Source organism: Bombina bombina, chromosome 2 (assembly GCF_027579735.1).
Source record: "Bombina bombina isolate aBomBom1 chromosome 2, aBomBom1.pri, whole genome shotgun sequence".
In the NCBI taxonomy this organism is placed as follows: Eukaryota; Metazoa; Chordata; class Amphibia; order Anura; family Bombinatoridae; genus Bombina; species Bombina bombina.
Genome location: NC_069500.1, coordinates 1,400,798,084 through 1,400,823,083, shown reverse-complemented (window position 1 = coordinate 1,400,823,083; position 25,000 = coordinate 1,400,798,084). Strand labels below are relative to the sequence as shown.

At 38.0% G+C, this 25,000-nt stretch overlaps 1 protein-coding gene across 2 annotated transcripts in view; it reads left to right on the top strand.

Annotated features, from left to right (window-relative positions):
• The window catches only part of HSPA12B (heat shock protein family A (Hsp70) member 12B), a 184,174-nt gene that overhangs the window by 747 nt on the left and 158,427 nt on the right, over window positions 1–25,000 (top strand). The window lies entirely within an intron of this gene.

Below are 25,000 nucleotides of genomic sequence, written 5' to 3'. Positions count from 1 at the left end.
ACATATAACTGTTATTAACTCTTCTGCAGCTAAGGGATATGCTAGGTCTATTGATTGCTAATACACAGCTATTTATTGCACAAAAATATAACTGTTATTAACTCTTCTGCAGTTAAGGGATGTGCTATGTCTATTGATTGCTAATACACATTAGCTATTTATTGCACAAACATATAACTGTTATTAACTCTTCTGCAGCTAAGGGATGTGCTAGGTCTATTGATTGCTAATACACAGCTATTTATTGCACAAAAATATAACTGTTATTAACTCTTCTGCAGCTTACACCTATATTCACTGTCACTTGGTGAGCTGTAAGTTATGTACCTGATACATTAAATAGCAGCACAGGCACAGCACAGTGCACTGAGAAATATTCAGCCAGTAAGTTGAAGTTAACTCCTTAGTTAGTGCATCTCTGAGGACCGTACATAACATTTTGTGCACCTTGATAGTATTTAACTGAGGAAATAGGATTTGCATGTTCCCTGCTGTATACAATGGGATGCAGTGAGCAGTGCCTTTTTACTGTACCATGGGAAGTGATATATATTGGGCTAATCAGGTCTGCTGCTGTGTTATAGGGGGTGATACCTATCTGTTATTGTATGAGGAAGATACACACTATTATCCTTTTTACTGTATTAATAGAATGCTGAGCTGTGTTTGTAAGTGCACAAAAATAATGTGTTACTGTGTAACATGGTGTGATACATCTAATTATACCTATATGATGTGTATGATAGGGACAACATACCTTAATTATTTTATCTGCTGTATTTAGTACTGTATAACAGGGGCTTGATACAATATAACTGGGGAATACTTATTGTACTGTATATAATAAAAGGGACTTGATTAATTATAACTATAACAACAGGGGCATAATACAGTATAACTATATTACAGATTAGATGATGCATTGACAATTATTGTTATTAAAATAGCGTTATTTAGCTGTTACTGTACAATAGGCAGATGATGCATGTGGCAGTATAACAGGTGCATGGTACTTTATTATTTCTTCTACTTGATAGGTTTGCTGTATATCTTACTTTATTATGGGAGGGGTGAAACATTGAAGTTTTATCTGTTGCTGTATTATATAATGATTGTAATATATCCTATGTGTGATCCTGTATTACAAAGAGGAGGTTTAAATCAGAATAAGAACATTCCATAATGACCATAGAACCCAGACCCTGTAAAGAGAATGTCCTCTATATTTGTATAAGCATATTAGATATTGTCCATAGAACCCAGACCATATAAAGAGGATGTCTAAATCTGTATAAGAACATTTCGTAGAGTCCATAGAACCCAGGCCATATAAACAGGATATCTAAATCAGTATAAGTACATTCTATAGTGTCCATAGAACCCAGACCATATAAAGAGAATGTCTAAATCTCTATAAGAACATTCCATAGTGTCCATAGAACCCAGACCTCATAAAAGAGGATATCTAAATCTGTAAAAGGACATTCCATAGTGTCTATAGAACCCTCCCAGACCATATAAAGAGGATGTCTAAATCTGTATAAGAACATTCCATAGTGTCCATAGAACCTAGACCATATAAAGAGGATGTCTAAACCTGTATAAGGACATTCCATAGTGTCTATAGAACCCAGACCATATAAAGATGATGTCTAAATCTGTATAAGGACATCCCATACTGTTCATAGAACCCACACCATATAAAGAGAGTGTCTAAAGCTATTTAAGGACATACCATAGTGTCTGTAGAACCCAGACCATATAAAGAGAATGTCTAAAGCTATTTAAGGACATTCCATAGTGTCTATAGAACCCAGACCATATAAAGATGATGTCTAAATCTGTATAAGGACATTCCATAGTGTCTATAGAACCCAGACCATATGAGAAGGACGTCTAAATCTGTACAAGGACATTCCATAGTGTCTATAGAACCCACACCATATAAAGAGAGTGTCTAAAGCTATTTAAGGACATTCCATAGTGTCTGTAGAACCCAGACCATATAAAGTGATATCTAATTCTGTATAAGGACATCCCATACTGTAAATAGAACCCAGATCATACAAAGAGAAGGTCTATAAACCAGACCATGTAAAGAGACTGTATGAATCTTTATAAGAACATTCCATTGTGTCTATAGAACCCAGACCATGTAAAGAGGATGTCTAAATCTGTATAAGGACATTTCATAGAGTCCGTAGAATCCAGACCATATAAAGAGGATGTCTAAATCTGTATAAGGACATTTCATAGAGTCCGTAGAACCCAGACCATATAAAGAGGATGTCTAAATCTGTATAAGGACATTTCATAGAGTCAGTAGAACCCAGACCATATAAAGAGGATGTATAAATCTGTATAAGAACATTTCATAGTGTCCATAGAACCCAGACCATATAAAGATGATGTCTAAACCTGTATAAGGACATTCCATAGTGTCCATAGAACCTAGACCATATAAAGAGGATGTCTAAATCTGTATACGGACATTCCGTAGTGTCCATAGAACCCAGACCATATAAAGAGACTGTCTAAATCTGTATAAGAACATTCCACAGTGTCCATAGAACCCAGACCATATGAAGAGGATGTCTAAATCTGTATAAGGACATTCCACAGTGTCCATAGAACCCAGACCATATAAAGATGATGTCTAAACCTGTATAAGAACATTCCACAGTGTCCATAGAACCCAGACCATATGAAGAGGATGTCTAAATCTGTATAAGGACATTCCACAGTGTCCATAGAACCCAGACCATATTAAGAGGATGTCTACATCTGCATACGGACATTCCATAGTGCCCATAGAACCCAGACCATATAAAGAGACTGTCTAAATCTGTATAAGAACATTCCATAGTGTCCATAGAACCCAGACCATATAAAGAGGATGTCTAAATCTGTAAAAGGACATTCCATAGTAGACAATGCAATACAAAGTTAATCCAACAGCGCTAACCCAAGTGAATAGTAGACATGTGAATTTGCTTCTTTATAAATGCATATTCTTAATGAAATTACAGATATTCATTTCAAAATTAATATCCAAACAAATGCACTAACTAATTTCAAGAGAACAAATATATTCTGATGAATTTCATTAGTATATATTTGTTTCCTTTAAGTTAGCTTTAAATCGTAAAATACTTACCTAAAGTGCGCTGGGGGAGCTGCACTAATACACGGCCTTCTTCAGAGCCCAGGGTCACACTAATTGGAGGAGATCCATTAGCGCATGTTCTAGGTTCCCCCTCACTAAGCCTTCTATAAGAATGGCCGGAGGCTCTGTGAAAAAGGGTTGGGATTAGTGTGGCTCCCCCAGTGCACTATGGGTAAGTATAAAACTACAGATGACAATTGTTTTACCTGCAGCAAATGAACATTTACATTGGTTTTAACAAAAACTAATGCAAATGTTACTGAATATTCACTATTTGCTTTGCTTTAAACCAAACAATAACCGAATGGTGCAGAAAAAACATAATCCGAAAAACAAATTTTTCAGAATATTTCTTAAGAGAGTTTTGTCTGAAATTATTTGCTGCTGCACAAGTCTATTCCATGCGTGAGGCAGCCAAAAGAATGTTGGCTACGCGCACAGCCAAAAGAATCCACCTGGATTCTGAAAATGGCAGTGTGGTGAAAGAATCCAAGGTGGATTCTTTCACCACCCTGCCATTTTCGGAATCCAACTGGATGCAGTTTAGGCAAACCCGAAGCCTTAAAAAAACATGCAACCGGGGGCGTGTCCATGCAGCGTTCTGGTTAGGACGCATCTTCTGAATGCTCTGGCAGAAAAACTAATAATCCGCTGATTATTATTAACAACAGCAAGATTAATATCACACAACATCAAGGCATCACAAAGTCACTGATTGTGGCCTGACAATTGACTTCTTGTTTGTTTATATGACCCCAGAGACTCAGATCGGAATAAGGAGGCCTAGGGCGGCGGCCCACTGATAGGCATACACCTCCCCCCCCCCCGAGAAGTAACGGGGTATCAGCGCTGTCGGAATAACCCGGCTTGCTGAAATTGCTTCACTGTAGGTTCATAACGGGAGAGTGGGCTGTTGGGGGCAGCAGTATCAGCGCCTTTTTTCTCCTGACACTCTCGGAAGACACCCAGCGCAATGGCCATGACAGAAGTAGGTCATATACAGCAGCCAGACAACCACCTAAGAAAACTTGAACTCCTCATGCAAAAATTAATGGACAGGGCACCATACGACTACCTGTTACAACGAATCCAAGCAAGCCCACCCCAGACTTCAGAAACAGAGAACCCTGCTGGCACAACACCTCTGATGCAAATAAGCATACCAAAGATCCAGCATGGCTTTCCGCCATTACAGAGAGGTCCCATGGAGCGCAATAAAATAAGTTGCGGAGTACCGCTCATGAAACTTTTCTCATCGCTGTCACCTTCTGCCGGCATTATAAGGAAGCATGGTAACCACGATACCCAGCTTCAAGAAACCCCGGGACCCCGGGTGGGAGAGAAGAGGATGATACGCACCGCGGCAGAGGGAACAGCAGAGCAACGCAACTTCTCTATATCGGCAAGGCAGCTGCTAGGTGAGACGGCGAGGAGAACCACGACCATATCCCAATTCAGCTCCTGGCAAAGCATTTTCAGCTCACGCAGCGGCGACCATATCCCAAAGATAGGAGTGGGGTAGCCCACGTTTACCCCTCACAGACAGCACGGGGCTGGTCTAGCCCTTCAGTGCAACGGATGCCTTCAGCCACCGATACATAAAATGGGCTCTGGTAACCCCATAATAGCATTGACTACTTTATTATAACATGAGTTGTTGAAATGTTTGATGTTTACACTTAAGTGAAAGACACGCTGCTCAATTATCCTCATTTCTTCCTCCTCTTGATTGGGGAAGCTTAAATATCACCACCAAGAAGCCTGTTGGTCTATAAAATGTCTAGAGTAAGCCAGCAAAACCCTGGGGACTGATAGCGATCACTATCACCTACAGCCATATTAAATGGACGTTAATAAAACTGAGATGGAGATGTTGTATTGCATGTTTTAGAAACGTATTAAGATTATTTTTGTGTAAATATTTCATAAGGTGTTTATGTTTGGTGGTATGGGATTTAAGATATGATTTATCACATGCACAGATATACTGCCCCAATTAGACCACATCGCTATGTAGGGGCTCTTGGGGCAATGTCACACATCTAATGGGCTAGTATCTGAGTAGCCGTATATTCATAGACTAAAAAGGCACAATGGCATAGGTCATACAAACCCTTTTGTTGTAGTCAGCGTCCAGGACCAAAAGAGAGAAAATAACATACTTTGAAAACAAAGTTGCAATTGGTGCCATGTTCTTACAGACCTAACCCACTACTATTTCACCCCTATTCCCCTCAAATCTTTCCTTTAAGATACATATTGCACACTCCTCCCCATTTACACCAATAGGTGACCAAGACTTACCCCAGGATATATATATATATATATATATATAAAGAAGAGCTTTTTAGATGTCTTGGTTGGTTATGTCATTTAAAAGTTTACCCCAAACAAATGCAAAAAGTGTGTCCTTATATAACTCCTAAGCTCCTCTCAAATTTTGTAGCTAATGCTCCCTAACTTCACAACCACCCATCTAAGCATACTTCTGCCAGCAAGATAGTCATAATTGAATACTGCTTAATAAGAACTTTTTGATTAGGTATAGTTACTCACTCTACTTAAACTGCTGTACTTGATATGTTTGTTTTCCTTGCCCTTAACTCCCTCCCTCACCCATACAGATCCCCAATACTGTTCATATGAGCATCAGCCACAGACCCAGGAGTGGTCTATAAAGTTAGAAAATTGGGACCAACTTGCTATCCTAAAAATGTTAAATTTAAATTGTTTGCTTTCCTTACCCCTAGTTCCCCCCACCCCACCGCTATATATTCCCAATATTGTTCATGTTTGTATCTGTTACAGACCCAAGAGTGGTCTACATGGTTGACTTATGATGCCCAGCATCCATCACTCTTCTTTAGAATATTTCCTATGTTCATCAGTGACCGTTTAATATGATTAAAATGTTATAAAAACAATGTTAATCCAATTTTTAGTACCCCCCCCCCCCCCCACAGTTTGCATTTATAATGCATATATTCAATTTAACGTCTTTTGGCTTATTTTTTTTCATTGTTTGATATTTGAACATTTTTAGTTCCATTGCTCTTTGCCTGAATTGAAGCTTCTGTGTTTGTACATTATAATTTCTAGCATACTCTGAAAAAAAACATGCAACCGCCTGCACGAAATAACTAAACAACACGTAACCGCCCACAAGAAATAAAAAAAACACGTAACCGCCCACACAAAGTATAACAAAAAAAACTAACCTCCTGCATGAAGTATTAACAAACACTTAAACCGCCAACCCCCACATCGCAAAACAATTAACCCCTAATCCGCAAATAACATTACCCATCCTAAATGCATCTGCCAGGCTAATCCACCTCTCTCGACGCTCCGTTTCTGCTGCCCCTCTCTGTGAGTCCCTTCACTGGCTCCCTATTCACAGCAGAATTAAATTCTCACCCTGACCTACAAAGCCCTCACCAATGCTGCCCCACCCTACCTGTCCTCACTCATCAACAAATATACTCCAGCCCGCCCCCTAAGATCCAACAATGACCTGCTCCTTGCGTCCTCTACCTTCACCTCCTCTCATGCTAGACTACAGAACTTCTTTCGTGTGGCACCAACCCTCTGGAACGCACTTCCTCGAGCCGTCAGACTCTCCCCTAACCTCTCCTCCTTTAAGCGTTCCCTAAAGACCTTTTTGTTCAGGGAAGCTTATCACCCGACTCATTAACAAATGAACTTCACTAACCCAACAGTTGCCCTCATCTCCCCACTAATATCATTCCCACCTTTGCAGTCCCCACCTCCTGTTTCCCATCCTCCTACCCATCTAGATTGTAAGTTCCCACGGGAATAGGGTCCTCAATTTCCCCTGTATCTGTCTGTAAAATGTTGTCTTTTATTGTATTGTTTCTCCGTTGTACTTCTATCCTTGTACCCATGGGCAGCGCTGCGGAATCTGTTGGCGCTTTATAAATAAATAATAATAATAATATTAACCCCTAAACCGCCAACCCCCCGCATCGCATTTCAACCTAATTAATCTATTAACCCCTAAACCGCAAAAAACCCACATCACAATAAACCTATTTAACCTATTAACTCTTAAACCATCAACTCCCCACATTGCAATAAACCTAATTAACCTATTAAACCCTTAACCGTCAAACCCCCACAGCGCATCACTTCACACTAATTTCATTAAAATTTTATTCTTCTCTCCCACATCGCAATACACCTAATTAATATATTAACCCCTATTCCGCCAACCCCCCCACAACACAAATAACTAACGGCTAGATTACGAGTTTTGCGTTATGAGTGAAAAAGCAGTGTTATGGCTCTTTTTCACTACCGCTGGTATTACAGGTGTTGTAGGTATAGCTGTACCGCACACCTTTTTGGCCGTAACGCAACGTAACTACCGCACCTTTCAAAAAATCCTTTTTCAATGGGACTTCCATAGCGCCGGTATTATGAGTTTGCCTGTCCGGCCAAAAAGTGAGCGGTACAGCCCATAACTACAAGATCTGTACCGCCACCTGAAAGTCAGTAGTTTTGGGTTTTAGGCTACAAAGCTGTAGCATAAAACTCATAACTAAAGTGTTACAAAGTACACTAACACCCATAAACTACCTATTAACCCCTAAACCAAGGCCCTCCCGCATCGCAAACACTAAAAATTTTTATTAACCCCTAATCTGCCACTCCCGACATCGCCGCCACTATAATAAACATATTAACCCCTAAGCCGCTGCACTCCCTCATTGCAAACACTAGTTAAATATTATTAACCTCTAATCTGCTGTCCCTAACATCGCCGCAACCTACATTACTGTTATTAACCCATAATCTGCTGCCCCCAAAATTGCCGTCAGCTAACTACACTTATTAACCCCTTATCTGCTGCATCCAATGTCGCCCCCACTATACTAATGTTATTAACCCCTAAACCTAATCCTAAGTCTAACCCTAACCCTAAAGTAACCCTAACACCCACTAACTTTAACCTAATTAAAATAATTCCAAATAAAAATTACAATTAATTCCTATTTAAAACTAAATAAATACTTACCTGTAAAATAAAAACTAAGCTAGCTACAATATAACTAATAATCTTACAACTAGATTACGAGTTTTGCGAGTTTTGCGTTAAGAGTAAAAAAGCAGAGTTAAGGCTCATAACGCTGCTTTTTCACTACCGCTGCTATTACGAGTCTTGTAGGTACAGCTGTCCCGCACACTTTTTTGGCCATACCGCAAATTAACTTACACAATTTTCGTAAAGTCTTTTTTCAATGGGACTTCCATAGCACCGATATTACAAGCTTTTTTTTGGAGGTCAAAAAGTGAGCGCTAGAGCCTATCCCACAAGATCCGTAACGCATTCTAAAGTCAGTAGTTATGAGTTTTACACTACAAAGCTGTAGCATAAAACTCATAACTAAAGTGCTAAAAAGTACACTAACACCCATAAACTATCGCCGCCACTATAATAAACATATTAACCCTTAAACCGCCGTACTCCCGCATCGCAAACACAAGTTAAATAGTATTAACCCCTAATCTGCTGCCCCTAACATCGCCGCCACCTACCTACATTTATTAACCCCTAATCTGCTGCTTCCGACATCGCAGCCACGTTGCATATGGCACTCCAACCTATGGACGTTTTTTACCCCCAAACTAGATCTGAACCTATTCCAAAGGATTGCGAGTGTGGAGAAACTCTAAGGCCCCAGTGCTTACTAGCCTCTCTGAACAGTAGCAACAAAGAACCGGAACTTGCTACTATGCGGAACACAATAGGAGATGGGGAAATGATGAATATGTACACAAGTGCTGCTGAACAAAAACATACCTCTGCGTGGATCAATAACAACGGCATTGCTGCGACCCGACCAGCCTTTTCAAATTTTAGATTACTTACCCTACTATACCCTAGAATATATTCTCTTGACGATCTCTGGACTGAGGCCCTTCCACCTGTGGGCTGTCGCTGGACTCCGATGAAAACTGGAGTTGGGTAATCAGTTTTCACACCTTGACTAGTGTCAAATCAGCAGAACAATATAAGATATAGACCCTATTTTCTTTTTACCCGAAAGAGGACACTGAATATCAGTTTGGTACTTAGTTGATAGTATCCAATCATCTCCCTAGATGATTTTTTTTCCAGTTGTTTATAACAGGGACATTTGCTACACAGTTCTTTTAACTTATAACTGTCCTCTTTCTATGATCTAGTTTTCGATTATGTTAATATGCCATTTCTTATGTCAAAGCTCACTCAATATGTTGACTTTATTCTATGGTATAGCCTTTCTCTACAGCAATGACAATATTTGTGAAGCACAGTGAGCACTTATGCCATGTTGTCTTTTTAACGTATATGCATTGGGTTTTAGTGGTACCCTGAGCTGGGTTGGAGAGCTGATAACCGTGTGTATCTAGGAGACGGCTGCCTACGGCCGAAGCAGTCGATTTCCCTCTTTTCTTAATGTAGTCAGCTTCATAAAATTTAGTGCAAGAGTTTCATCATATGCACCTACATTATGCTTTGAGTAACCCTCTACTATAGTTACTAACTAAACAGTGACTTTTCCTACTGTTATCAGATACCTATAAGTACCTGCAACACTAGTTTATTTTTCTTTTTATACATTTTTTCGTACCGGAAGTTTTGTCTCCTACCCCAATTTGTACACTGACCTCCCCACACTCCTTGTTGCTACTAGTTAATAAGTGGCCCTTTTCTTTAACACTTCCCATATCAAACTCTTGTTGTTTCTTTCTTTTTTTAAATTATTATCAACATGCTCTAAGATAGAGTAAGCCACACCTTCAAACATTACATGCATTTTCTTCATACAGGGCTATATATGTTCTATTTTGCCACGACTGTGTATAATTTTAATGTGCTCTATACTGCATAAACCAGTATCAGGATTTTTGGTTCAGATTCTTCCATATGACTTAGACTGGTTATATACGCTCTATAATATGATGCAGAGAAGAATTTTCTAAAAGAGTACGCCATTCCTTCAAACATTATACTCAATGCTTTTCATGCAAGTCTATTTATGTTTTATTTTGCTACAACTGTGTATAATTTAGGAAAAAGCTCTAACTCTAAAGGTTCATCACTATAATACGTAGATCTGTTTCCTAATAATTATATATATATTGTGTTTTGGTATATGGTGTAGATTATACACGCCTTATAGCATGTTGCAGAGAAGAACTTTCTAACTGCTTGTACGTTCTTTAGCAATTTGCTAAACTACACCTTTTATTTAGTATGTTACAGTGAATGTAAATTTTGATGCTAAAGTGCCCGGTTTTTAAAACTTCGATTAAAAACAGGGGCACTTTAATTCATCAAAATTTAAATTTCGCTCCTGTTGTGAAAAAATACTTACCTTTTAAACTTCACAGCATCTCCAGCTTCCTCCGGTCTCACAAGCCATTTCTGATGTCAGAAATGATTCATAGGTCATCCTCCAATCACAGCTTCCCCCCTGGGGAATCAGTGTCTGATTCAACGCTGTGATTGGAGGAAGCCGGATGCCTCATTTTAGACCCAGGAAGAGGCTTTGAAAGGGGTGGAGGAAGCTGGAGCTGCTGTGAAGATAAAAAGGTAAGTTTTTTTTCACAACAGGAGTGAAATGTAAATTTTGATGAATTAAAGTGCCCCTGTTTTTAATCGAAGTTTTAAAAACCGGGCACTTTAGCATCAAAATTTACATTCACTTTAATATTCAAACTGCTTGGTCCATGTAGCCATACTCATGTACTAGTGCCTTATTGATAGAAAACACTTTATACTCATCAGAAAATCTGAGGTTACCATAATGAGACCCAAGGGTGGTCTCCTCATTCTATTATACCTTTCCTTACTTTTATTCATGTTCCCTTATTTGAGGTCCAAGAGTGACCTATTTGGTTTGTTATGGAAGGTTACCTTAGGAACAGGCACCATGTATTAATTCTGCCATCTATAAATGTTAACTATTTCTTTGGTGAGATGTGAACATATTATTATAGAACTAAGTTGGAATGTGCATTTTCCTTTTTGTACTATATGGCAATTTACCTTGTATGCTTATACTGTCTGTATATTTGACTTAAGTTCCTCAAAAAAATTTATTTAAAAAAAAAAAAATCCTAACATTGAATTACAAAAAATAAAAAAGTCTATTACAGAAAAAAATAAACAAAATTAAAAAAGCCCCCCCAAATAAAAACACCCCTAATCTAAACTAAACTACCAATAGCCCTTAAAAGGGCTTTTTGTGTGGCATTGTCCTACAGTTAAACAGCTCTTTTACATTTAAAAAATACCAAGTCCCCCCTAACAGTAAAAAAACCCCACCCACCAAACCCCCCAAAATAAAAAACCTAAACTAATCCTAAAACTAAGCCCCAAATAGGTACTCGACGTTCCTGAAGTCCGACAGAGAATGTCTTCTTCCAGGCGGCTCCATCATCTTCTATCTTAATCCGGAGCAAAGGTGGTGCGGAGGTGCGGAGCTGTCTTCCCCGATGCACGGCTCCTCAGCGGTGGTCCTCAACGGTGGCGGTCCTCGGAGGCGGTCCTCAGCGGCGGCAGTCCTTGGTGGCGTGGAGGCTTCTCTTCATACAATCGTCCGTCGCACACTTAAGATTGGATGCAAGGTACCCCATATTTATTGGGGTACCTTGCATTCCTATTGGCTGAAATTTTTAAATCAGCCAATAGAATGAAAGCTACTGAAATCTTATTGGCTGATTTGAACAGCCAATAGGATTTCAGTAGCTTTAATATTAGCTGATTTCAAAATTTCAGCCAATAGGAATGCAAGGTTCCCCAAATTGAATGTGGTACCTTGCTTTCAATCTTCAGTGTATGATGGACATCGGATGGAGAGGAGCCTCCATGCCGCCGAGGACCGCCGACACCAAGGATAGCCGCCGATGAGGACTGCCTCTGATAGCGCACCACTTGTAATCTGGCTATACATGGGCCCCATAGTTTCTATCTGCTTCAAAAACTGATGTTTCTACTTAAAATTGGTAACACATTACCATAGGAAAACATTTAGTTCTCATGATTATAATCTGGAACAACTGACGGGCTGTAGCTGTTTAAGCAGTGTTGTTTCTTTAGTCCATTCATATTCAAACTGAAAAAATATATAGAAATAAAATAATAAACAAAAATATATATTTGATCCATCCAGCAGTTCCTCATAGCCTGTGCTCTTTAAATCCTTTTTTATGTAAAATGTAACGCTGCTCGCTCTGTGAAATAGTGCTCATCAAAGCTGCAAATGAGTTCCAGATGACAGTGCAAGGATATTACTCTACGCTCCATCTACATGACAAGTTTGCAGCCAGGGATTCATGGGCCACCCACTTATTGTTCTCACTTTTCATCATCTGTTGGTGATCACGTCATAGTCTTCCCTTGGCTTTTATGTGACCCTGCTCATTATAAAACCCTGAAGCTTGCGGTCTTTATATACTACTTGAGAGGACAGACTGGCAGGCAGCAAAAAAAAGATAGGCAGTAGATAGATAGAGGATAGATAGATAGATAGATAGATAGATAGATAGATAGATAGATAGATAGATACATAAATAGATAGACAGATAAAGAGATTGATAGATAGATTGATAGATGATATATGTAGATAGATAGATAGATAGATAGATAGATAGATAGATAGATAGATAGATAGATAGATAGATAGATAGATAGATAGATAGATAGATAGATAGATAGATAGATAGATAGATAGATAGAGATAGACAGACAGACAGACAGATAGATAGATAGATAGATAGATAGATAGATAGATAGATAGATAGAGAAAGAGATTGATAGATAAATTAATAGATGATATATGTAGATAGATAGATAGATAGATAGATAGATAGATAGATAGATAGATAGATAGATAGATAGATAGATAGATAGATAGATAGATAGAGACAGACAGACAGACAGACAGACAGACAGATAGATAGATAGATAGATAGATAGATAGATAGATAGATAGATAGATAGATAGATAGATAGATAGATAGATAGAGAAAGAGATAGATATACAGATACATAGATAAATAGATTGTGCCCATTACGTCCTAGAAACTACAATTTCCATTGAAATTTTTATTACTGCACTAAGTACTTACATAAAGTGTGTAAACACATAGTTAAAGTCTGCATAGAAGTTGCAGTGTATTGAGTACACGGTCAGTGAGGCAATCAGAGACATAGGCAGTCAGTAGCTGCCAATCATTGGCTTTGTTCTGAATTGGATCAGCTCAGCATGATGCACACTATGGGAATTTGACTATCTGGAAACCCTTTTGCGGGAGTTAAAGGGACAGTATACTATAAAAAAAAATTCCCTTAATGTATTTTCAATGACATCTTATACCAGCTTCAGAGTATAGAATGTATGAGAAATTGCATTTTTAGGTTTATTTATTTATATGAAATTGTTGGTTTTGTGCTTTGAAACCACAGCCTGTTACAATGGGTTGAGTTTGCAGGTAATATCATATCTTATTATGTTATAACTTTGTGTACACAGACTTGCTTATTTATCTTATATTTGTCTGTAAGCCAAAGCTCAATACTTAAAGAGAATAATGGAAAATTATTTTATTAATTATCATTTTTACACGCCAACAGGAGTGTAATTTCTTCTGCTGGTTCTGTTTAAATTGCCTGTCAATAGCCTGGACTTAAAGGGCCATAATACCCAAATGTTTAAACACTTGAAAGTGATGCAGCATAGCTGTAAAAAGCTGACTAGAAAATATCTCCTTAACATCTCTATGTAAAAAAGAAAGATATTTTACCTCAAAAGTTCCTCAGTAGCCACCTCCCATTGTAAAGGATTTCTAAGCAGCATTTTAGTGTGTCTGTCCTGGGACAGCTGAAAGGATGAGCCTCGTGAACTCTCATATTATTTCACCAATCAGGTAAAGGAAGCTTACTATGAAATCTCATGAGAGTTAAGTCAAATCTCATGAGATCACAGTAAGGGTTCATGACCTCAGCACTGCTGATGCTGATTGGCTGCTGTTCATTTCTTCATTTTTTTTTATTTTTACCAGCAGCTGGGAGCAGCTGAGTATAACTTTTTACACAGAACTTACTCTGCTGAGCTGAGGAGATTGTGAGGTAAAATATCTTCCTTTTTTACAGGTGATATTTTCCTGTCAGCTTTTTGCAGTTATACTGCATCAGTTTCAAGTGATTTAGCATATGAGTATTATGTCCCTTTAAGTCTAGAAACCTTCAGTATAGGTGGGGATACAACAGGCTAAATTGGCTATTTCAAATGCCGAAATAAGGTTAAAGGAGCTACTTGTAAATTATTTAATACACTGCAGCAGGTAAAATGGATAATTGGGAACAAATTAAATGTGAGATTCTTTGGGGGATAAACTGTCCCTTTAAACACATTCACATACAACCTCTCTAAAAAAGCATAGCAATTTATTATTGCACTAGCATGTCCCTTTAATATGAAACATTTTTGAGATTCACATGAAACAGTGATTGCTTTTTCTGTGCTTGGGACTTTCGTGCTGTGCCGACTCACACAGAATCAACAGATAGAACAGCTAGCACACACTGTCATTGTGAGGGTGTGCTCTATACTGTATATCTTGTGTACAATTAAATGTTTACTGGAAGCCTTTATTCTAATACTTGTGTATCAAAAATGATTTCTAATCACAGCTGAATACTGATGTTCAGTTTTTTACTAAAATGCCCCTTTAAAGGGACATAATACCCATATGCTAAACCAGTTAAAAAAGTGATGCAGCATAACTGTACAATGCTGACAAGAACATATCACATGAACATTTCTACAGTATACAAAAGGAAGCATTTGGAGGCCTATTTATCAAGTTCCGTATGGAGCTTGTGGGCCCGTGTTTCTGGCGAGTCTTCTGGCGAGTAAAGACCGCTGCTCCATAACGCCACAATTCAACCTGATCAAGTACGATCGGGTTGATTGACACCTCCCTGCTGGCGGCCTGCGAGTCTGCAGGGGGCGGCTTTGCACCAGCAGCTCTTGTGAGTGCTGGTGCAATGCAATTTAGCAGCTTCCCCCACCTAGAGATCCTCTATTCACACGTCAGCAATGACTAATCCTGCTTCCTCCAATCACAGCAAGGCCTCAGGCAATGACTACCCTGGGGGGAAAGCTGTGATAGGAGGAATCAGGATTAGTCATTGCTGACATGTGAATAGAGGATCTCTAGGTGGGGGAAGCTGCTCTGGCTGTGAAAAGAAAAAGAGGTAGTTTTTTTTTAACAAAACGGCTGCTTTGTAAACTTTGATGAAGGAAAATGACCCTGTTTTTAATAGTATTTTTAAAAAACGGGCTTTCATTTACCAAAGTTTACCTTCACTTTAAAATGCTGGTCCACTGAGAATATCTAAATATGTTTCACATGCACATGCAGAGAAAAATGTTTACACTGAAACAGTAATAACTTTTACTAGAAGAATTTTTGCTAATTCATGTATATTGTAAATATTTTTCAATTCGAAAGATATAATTCATCTATGTGCATTTACATTTGGACTGGAATGTCCCTTTAAGTGTTCGGTGATTCAGAGCTACTCTCGCTACTCTTTTTACTGTCATATGCATGGTGAAAAAAAAAATCACCATCATCGGTGCTGAGTTCACACTTTGCTTTGCTGAAATCTTGCAATAATTCATAGCAAACTCCATAACATGCTGCACATGTCAGAAGCACATTCCATTACAAGTCCTAGGACAAGCATCCTGATTGGCTGCTTAAAGTCCCTTTACTGTGGGTTGTGGTACTGATGTAAATGAATTTAAAATATCTTTATTACTAACAGAGAGATGTTCATGTTATATTTTCTATTCAGCTTTTTACAGATACACTGCATCACTTTCAACTAATTTAGCATTTGATTATTAAAGTCCTTTAAATAAACCTTGACAGCAAATTGCAGCTTTTCTTCAGTATATAATTGTTACAGACAAACATCACCATTTTATCTTAGGGCACATTCTACGGGTCTGAGTTCCTTTATCCCCTTGACAGTTTGCAGGATCTGAGTGTTTATTTTTCATTCCTGTCCGTCCTCAGCAGGCAAAGAACATATTTCCTTTTGCTAAAGTGCTTCTGGCACACATGATGTGTCACCCTGAGACTGGAATACCTCAAGATAACAGGGCACTACCAGTAGGTTGTGAGACAGATTCACACACAGATAAACTAAACAAATGTACTGTAAATTTGGATGAAAACACAATTTCTTTTAGTGTACAAAAATAATAAAAAGTTTGATCTTTAAGTAAGAAAATGAATAGAATATGTTAAACAACTTTACAGCATAGTTTTTCTTTAAAGTAAAAAGTGTAAAAGAGCTTTATTATTACACAGTGGCTTGGAAATAACTATAGGGGCAATCACATTCTTGCTAATATATTCGGTTGATATTGATATCTGAATGTTTTATTAAATATGACATTTTTCATTTTATTTCCCTGCCTTCATTGGAATTTTATGCATCCCGAGCTGAAGTGGGTCTTGTGCAGAGGTTTAGTAGGTCTTGGGTCTTTGGCCGAGTTTAAATGGGTCTTGTGCAGAGGTTGAGTGGGTGTTGTGGCAGAGTTGAAATTGGTCTTGAGCAGAGTGAGAACGTTTTTTTGGCAGAGTTGGACTGGGTCTTGGGCATAGTGGGAGTGGGGCTTGGGCAGAGTTGGATTGGGTCTTGGGTCATGGGCAGAGTTTAAATGGGTCTTAGGTATTTGCCAAAGCTGGAAAAGATATTGGGTCATGGGCAGAGTTTGAGTGGACAGAGTAGGAGAGGGCCATAGGTTTGTGGCAGAATTTAAATTGGTCTTTGGCAGAGCTGGAATGTGTCTTGGGCAAAGATTAAGTGGGTATTGGGCAGAGTCTCTCTCCTCGCCTGCTGCAGAGTATGTAACGCTGCTCACTACACCTAGGTGCCCTCTTATGGCCAAACTGGAGAACATCATCAGTGAGAGATAGGTTGCAGTCCCAGAATTATGATGTCATCTCTTACTATTTAAAGTGCCTCAGTTCAGTCTGCCTTTGCTCTTGCATTGTCTCAGACTCCTGTGTTTCTGTTCCTCTGTATTACCTGGCATGTTTGATGTCCCTTCTGGTTCCTAATTCCTTGCTTGTTCCTGACTCTGCTGATCTTTGTGTTCCTGACCCCGGCTCGTCTGATTATGCGATTTGCCTCCTGACCCGGCTCATCTGACTACCAGCTCTGGCTTTGACTCCTGGCATGTCATTTTGCTTTTGGACTCTTTATTATTTTTTTGTTATTATTTAATAAAGTTGTGATTATTTTAGCATTTCACATATCTGTCTGATTCCTGGTACCCTGACATTGGCAGAGCTGAAGTGGGTCTTGGGTCTTTGGAAGAGTTGAAATGGGTCTTTGGCAGAGCTGGAGTGGCCCTTTGGCAGAGTTGGAATGGATCTGGGGCAGAGTGGGAGTGGCTTTTTGGCAGAGTTGAATGGGAGTGAGTTTTTGGCAGAGTGGGAGTGAGTTTTTGGCAGAGTTGGAATGAGTCTTTGGCAGAGCTGGAGTGGATATTTGGCTGGGTGGGAATGGGTCTTGGGTAGAGTGGGAGTGGGTTTTTGGCAGAGTTAGAATGGGACTGGACAGAGTGGGTTTTTGGCAGAGCTGGAGTTGGTCTTTGGTCGAGTTGGAGTGGGCCTTGGGCAGGACATGATGGGAGAAGTACGGGCTTAGGGAGATACGAGCATTGGCTAGGTGTTCCGTGGTTTTACTTTGCTGTCTTAGCCGCTGGGGGGATAGCAGGGCAGTTTTGGCTTTAGTCTAATATTCATGTTTGTTATGATGTGTAACAGTTGTTGTACACTTAGGTACATCTTTGATCTTTGGAACAGGACCTAAATTACACAAACTACAAAATTCACATCAAAACAAAATCAAATGGCACACTGACCGCAGTCAACTCTTTCAAATACTTGGGTATGTTGTTAGACCCCAATCTATCTTTTGGCCTCCACATAGAAATAATTGCATCTAAACTCTATCCAAAACTAGGTGCCCTGTACAGAAACAAATCCTGCCTCAGCCCTGCAGTAAAGGAAAAGATTGTACAGCAAATGCTGATGCCATTCATGGATTATGGGGATGTAGTATATGCACCTGCACCGCAAACTCACCTTAATAAACGTAATACTTTGTATAACTCGTTCTGCCGCTTTGTGCTACAATGTAACTACAGGACCCACCATTGTGACATGCTAAAATAACTAAACTGGCTGTCGCTGGAATCCAGATGCACCCTCCATCTTTCCAGCCTTCTGTTTAAGAGATTTTCTGGGAAGCTCCCACCCTACCTGAGCAGAATGCTCTCCCCGGCTGTTCCCACCTCCCATAACCTCCGATCCAGTACCAGCACATTATTTAGCTTGCCTCAATACAAAAAGAAAGCAGCTCGGTCCTCCTTTTCCTACAGAGCGCCACAGTTATGGAACGACCTCCTGCACACTTTAAAACCTTACCCAAGCCTAAAATCCTTTAAGAGATCCCTCTCTACATATCTCAAAACAGAATGCACCTGTCATGGTTGATTATATATTTCCTACCTGTTTTATGCTAAATTTTGTATATATTATGTATTAATATTGTTTTTGTATTTTATTGTACCCTATTGTATCAATGCAATGTTTTGTGGACCTAGGACATACTTGAAAACGAGAGAAATCTCAATGTATCCTTCCTGGTAAAATATTTTATAAATAAATAATTACATCTATCTTTAGGGCTACATACAGACTGATTTAATAATGTTGTCAACTCTTGTATCATTATGTGCCATATTAAAGGGACACTGAGCCCAAATTTTTTCTTTTGTAATTCAGAAAGAGCATGCAATTTTAAGCAACTTTCTATTTTACTCCTATTTTCAATTTTTCTTCGTTCTCTTGCTATCATTATTTGAAAAAGAAGGCATCTAAGCTTTTTTTTAGTTTCAGTACTCTGGCCAGCACTTTTTTATTGGTGGATGAATTTATCCACAAATCAGCAAGGACAACCCAGGTTGTTCACCAAAAATGGGCCGGCATCTAAACTTACATTCTTGCATTTCAAATAAAGATACCAAGAGAATGAAGAAAATTTGATAATAGGAGTAAATTAGAAAGTTGCTTAAAATTTCATGCTCAATCTGAATCACCAAAGAAAAATTTTGGTTACAGTGTCCCTTTAAGTATATAAAATTAGTTTGCTTCTTGGTTACAATTAATATTTTTTTATTCTACATTATTTATTTTTTATGTTTTATTTTTGATGCTACAGATAACTCCTCTTCATTTACATTATCATATGTTTTATTGTTTGTTGTCCTGTGTAATTCAGCCTGGTTTATGAGATATTTCAGTTATTTTGCAATGTATTTTCTGCAGGGCAAGGAACAAAAATAGGTAGCATGGTTTAAATTTAATAGAGATTGTTATATAAAATGTTTAGTTATGCACAATGAAATAATTTTGCTACATAATTTCATTATTTGTTTTCCCCCCTTTTCATATCATTTAGCTGTGAAAATAGAGCAAGTTTGTACTCTTAGACCTTGAAAAGCACCCTGCCAACTTCACAAGACTATAACCTTGCTACATATCTGTTCCTAATTGGCTTTATCTGATAAGAATTGCAACAGTTTACTTTATACTAACTTTACAATAATAGCTGGCCTTGTTGTCTGCAGACTAAAGCCCTGATTGGCTCATCCAAAGAAGGCAAATGATGGGTGGAGTTTGGCTTTCTAAAAAGTTTGTAATTTTTTAAAAAAAATGTTAATACTTGGCTGATATGTTATTCTCTTGCAACACAACAGAAATGTATTGTAATTACATGATGTTTACTGACCTTTTAAAGGCAACCAATTGGTTGTGAGGTTGTTTAGTAAGCTTCACACATATTTGTTTATTTAAAGGGACATGAAATGATTCAAATAGAGTATGTGATTTGAAACTTTCCACTTACTTCTGTAATCACATTTGCGTCATTATTTTGGTATCCTTTTCAGAAGGAGCAGCTATGCACTACTGGGAGCTAGCTGAACACATCTGGTGAACCAATGAAAATAAGCATCTAAGTGCAACTACCAATCAGCAGCTAGCTCCCACTAATGTATTGCTGCTCATGAGCCTGCCTACCTACCATATCAACTAAGAATACCAAGATAATGAAGAAAATTAGATAGAAGTAAATTGTAAAGTTTTTTATAATTACTGGCTCCTACTGAATCTTGAAAGAAAACAAAATTGGCTTAGTGTCCTTTTAATATCTTTAAAAAATGTGAAACCAAAACGATGTGACAGTTGCTAGGTAACCCTATTTGTTACTATAGCAACCTCTATTCTTAAATGCATCAAGAGCCATAACTTTGCCAGTCTTTTTTTAAAAATCTCCTGGAAACAAATGAGAAAGGTAAATAAAGCAAAAGAGTTATTTAAAGGGCCATACCCCCCCCCCAAAAAAAAAAATCATAATTTGGGAAGCGCATGCAATTTGAGACACCTATTTAATTTACTTCTATTATCACATTTTATTTGCTCTCTTGGTATCTTTTGTTAATAAGCAGGGATGTAAGCTCAGGAGCACTATATGGCAGCAGTTTTGCACATATGTTATTTGCAAGAGCAACAGATGACAGCACTATTTCCTGCCATTTAGTGCTCCAGACACCTACCCAGGTATCTCTTCAACAAAGAATACAATGTGAACAAAGCACATTTGATAATAGAAGTAAATTTAAAAATATTTTTATATGGTATGCTCTATCTAAATCACAAAATATTTTTTGGGGTTTAATATCCCTTTAAATAAGAAAAGCAGATTTAAGTATTAGAAAATATGACCATTACCACCAATACCAACCTCCACCTACCCTAGTAAAGCTGCTTGTGTCACCCCTTCCCCTTTTCCATACCTTAACCCCTCACTCACCACTCCAACCATTATTCACTCTCCCACTCAAAATGTACCCCCTCTGTGACATCAATTCAATATAATAAGTTACTGAATCAACTTGAAAACTGCAGAATTCATAAGATTTGTGACCACCCCTTGACACAGCTGCCAGTATGAGCTTCGTTCTAATCAGTGAAGCTGCATCTGTCTTGGAACCATTAAAGGGACACTGAACCCAAATGTTTTCTTTTGTGATTCAGATAGAGCATGCAATTTTAAGCAATTTTGTAATTTACTCCTATTATCAAATTTTCTTCATTCTCTTGCTATGTTTATTTGAAACAGAAGGCATCTAAGCTTTTTTATTAGTTCAGGACTCTGGACAGCACTTTTTTATTGGCGGATGAATTAGGGTTAGGGTCATCAAAACTTACATTCTTGCATTTTAAATAAAGATACCAAGAGAATGAAGAAAATTTGATAATAGGAGTAAATTAGAAATTTGCTTTAAATTTCATGCTCTATCTGAATCTCGAAAGAAAAAATTTGGGTTCAGTGTCCCTTTAACTTCTCGCTGCATAGAAGAAGTTCAGTTCTTAAGGATACAGGCAACACAAAAATACCTTCAAAAGCAAAATTTAACATAAGCTTTGAAATAGCAAGACACGACCATGAGACCTTCCCTCTAGAATATCACAGGAACATCCATTCCCCCAAGTATCTGAGACGCTGCTCTTCTATCCAGTGAGAATACTTCACCCTAATAAAACAGAGATGCAAATATTTTACAATAAAATAAATATTTTCTTAAAGTGAAAGTCAATCCTAGCATTTCTGAAATGCTCGGATTGACTATTGAAACAAATAAAGGGGACTTTCATTCATGAAGTATAAGAAATTTCACGTAGAAAGCTCCTTTATTTGTTCCAACCGATTGCTGTTTTTAGCTGCTAATGAAGCCCACTGCAAAAAAGGCAACGTTTTCACCTCTTAGCTAATAGTCGTGCGGTAAATCCGTCTCCCAAGGGTGCCAATCCAGATTTACCGCACGGCTATTGGCTAAGAGGGGAAAATGTCACCTCTCAAGTAAAACAGCGATCTGCCATGGGCTTCCTTAGCAGCTAGCTTTCTATGTGAAATATCTTATACTTCATGAATGACAACCTAAGGTATTGATCTAGACCCATTTTGGTGTATTTGATGCCACTATTTGTGAGTCAGATATGATCATATACAAAAAAAAAATGTTTAACTTTTTTGCAAACTTTCTGCTAGATTACAAGTTTTGCGTTATGAGTGGCCCGGTGCTAACTTGCAAGTTATTTCCACCGCTCACCTCCCTATAGCGCTGCTATTACAGGTATTCAAAAACCCGGCGTTAGCAGGCAATATTGCAGCATTGAGCAAAATTGAGCTCCATACCGCACACAAATACCAGCGCTGCTTTGAGCTGATTTTACGTGCTCGTGCACGATTTCCCCATAGACATCAATGGAGAGAGATGGCTAAAAAAAGCCCAACACCTGCAATAAAGGAGCGTAAAGCTCTGTAACGCAGCCCCATTGATTCCTATGGGGAAAGAAAATGTATGTTTACACCTAACACCCTAACATAAACCCTGAGTCTAAACACCCCTAATCTGCGGCCCTCGACATCGCCGCCACCTACCTACACTTATTAATCCCTAATCTGCTGCCCCCAATGTCGTTGCTACCTACATTACACTTATTAACCCCTTATCTGCTGCCCCGACATCGTTGCCACCTACCTACACTTATTAATCCCTAATCTGCAGCCCTCAATGTCGTTGCTACCTACATTACACTTATTAACCCCTAATCTGCCGCCCCAATATTGCCGACACCTACCTACACTTATTAACCCCTAATCTGCCGCCCCCAACGTCGCCGCCACCTACCTACACTTATTAACTCCTAATCTGCCGACCCTAACATTGCCGCCACCTACATTACACTTATTAACCCCTAATCTGCCGCCCCCAACGTCGCTGCCACTATACTAAAGTTATTAACCCCTAAACCTAATCCTAAATCTAACCCTAACCCTAACCCTTACACCCACTAACTTTAATATAATTAAAATAAATCTAAATAAAAATTACTTTCATTAACTAAATAATACCTACACTGTATTTAAAACTAAATACTTACCTGTAAAATAAACCCTAAGCTAGCTACAATATAACTAATAGTTACATTGTAGCTAGCTAAGGTTTTATTTTTATTTCACAGGCAAGTTTGTATTTATTTTAACTAGGTAGACTAGTTAGTAAATAGTTATTAACTATTTACTAACTACCTAGTTAAAATAAATACAAATGTACCTGTAAAATAAAACCTAACCTGTCTTAAACTAACACCTAACCTTACACTACAATTAAATAAAATATATTAATTAAATACAATTAACTAAATTACAAAAAAAAAACCCACTAAATTAAACAAAATAAAAAAGAAATTATCAAATATTTAAACTAATTACACCTAATTTAATAGCCCTATCAAAATAAAAAGCCCCCCAAAATAAAAAAAAACCCTAGCCTACAATAAACTACCGATGACGACTTCTCCCGGCTTGGTGAGGATGGATGTCCGGTCTTCAAAAACTGTAAGTGGATCTTCGGGGGTTAGTGTTAGGTTTTTTTAAGGGTTTATTGGGTGGGTTTTATTTTTAGCTTAGGGTTTGGGCAGAAAAAGAGCTAAATTGTTTGTATTTTTTTACAGGTAAAAGAGCTGATTTCTTTGAGGCAATGCCCCGCAAAAGGCCCTTTTAAGGGCCATTGGTAGTTTATTGTAGGCTCGTTTTTTTTTTATTTTGGGGGGGCTTTTTTATTTTGATAGGGCTATTAGATTAGGTGTAATTAGTTTAAATATTTAATAATTTCTTTTTTATTTTGTGTAATTTAATGTTTTTTTATTTTGTGTAATTTAGTGTTTTGTTTTATTTGTAATTTAGTTAATTGTATTTAATTTAGTACATTTATTTAATTGTAGTGTAGTGTTAGGTGTTAGTGTAACTCAGGTTAGGTTTTATTTTACAGGTAAATTTGTATTTATTTTAGCTAGGTAGCTAGTAAATAGTTAATAACTATTTACTAACTAGTCTACCTAGTTAAAATAAATACAAACTTAGCTGTGAAATAAAAATAAAACATAAGCTAGATACAATGTAACTATTAGTTATATTTAGCTAGCATAGGTTTTATTTGACAGGTTTACAGTATTTAGTTTTAAATAGGAATTATTTAGTTAATGATAGTAATTTTTATTTACATTTATTTTAATTATATTAAAGTTAGTGGGTGTTAGGGTTAGACTAAGGGTTAGGTTTAGGGGTTAATAACTTTAGTATAGTGGCGGCGATGTTAGGGACAGCAGATTAGGGGTTAATAACAGTAATATAGGTTGCGGCGATGTTAGGGACAGCAGATTAGGGGTTAATAATATTTAACTAGTGTTTACGATGCGGGAGTGTGGCAGTTTAGGGGTTAATATGTTTATTATAGTGGCGGCAATGTCCGGAGCGGCAGATTAGGGGTTAATAATTTTATTTTAGTGTTTGCGATGTGGGAGGGCCTCAGTTTAGGGGTCAATAGGTAGTTTATGGGTGTTAGTGTCCTTTTTAGCACTTTAGTTATGAGTTTTATGTTATGGCTTTGTAGTGTAAAACCCATAACTACTGACTTTCAGTTTACGGTATGAATCTTGACGGTATAGGCTGTACCGCTCACTTTTTGGCCGGACAGGCAAACTCGTAATACCGGCGCTATTGAAGTCCCATTGAAAAAGGATTTTTTGAAAGCTGCGGTAGTTACGTTGCATTACGCCAAAAAAGTGTGCGGTACAGATATACCTGCAAGACTCGTAATA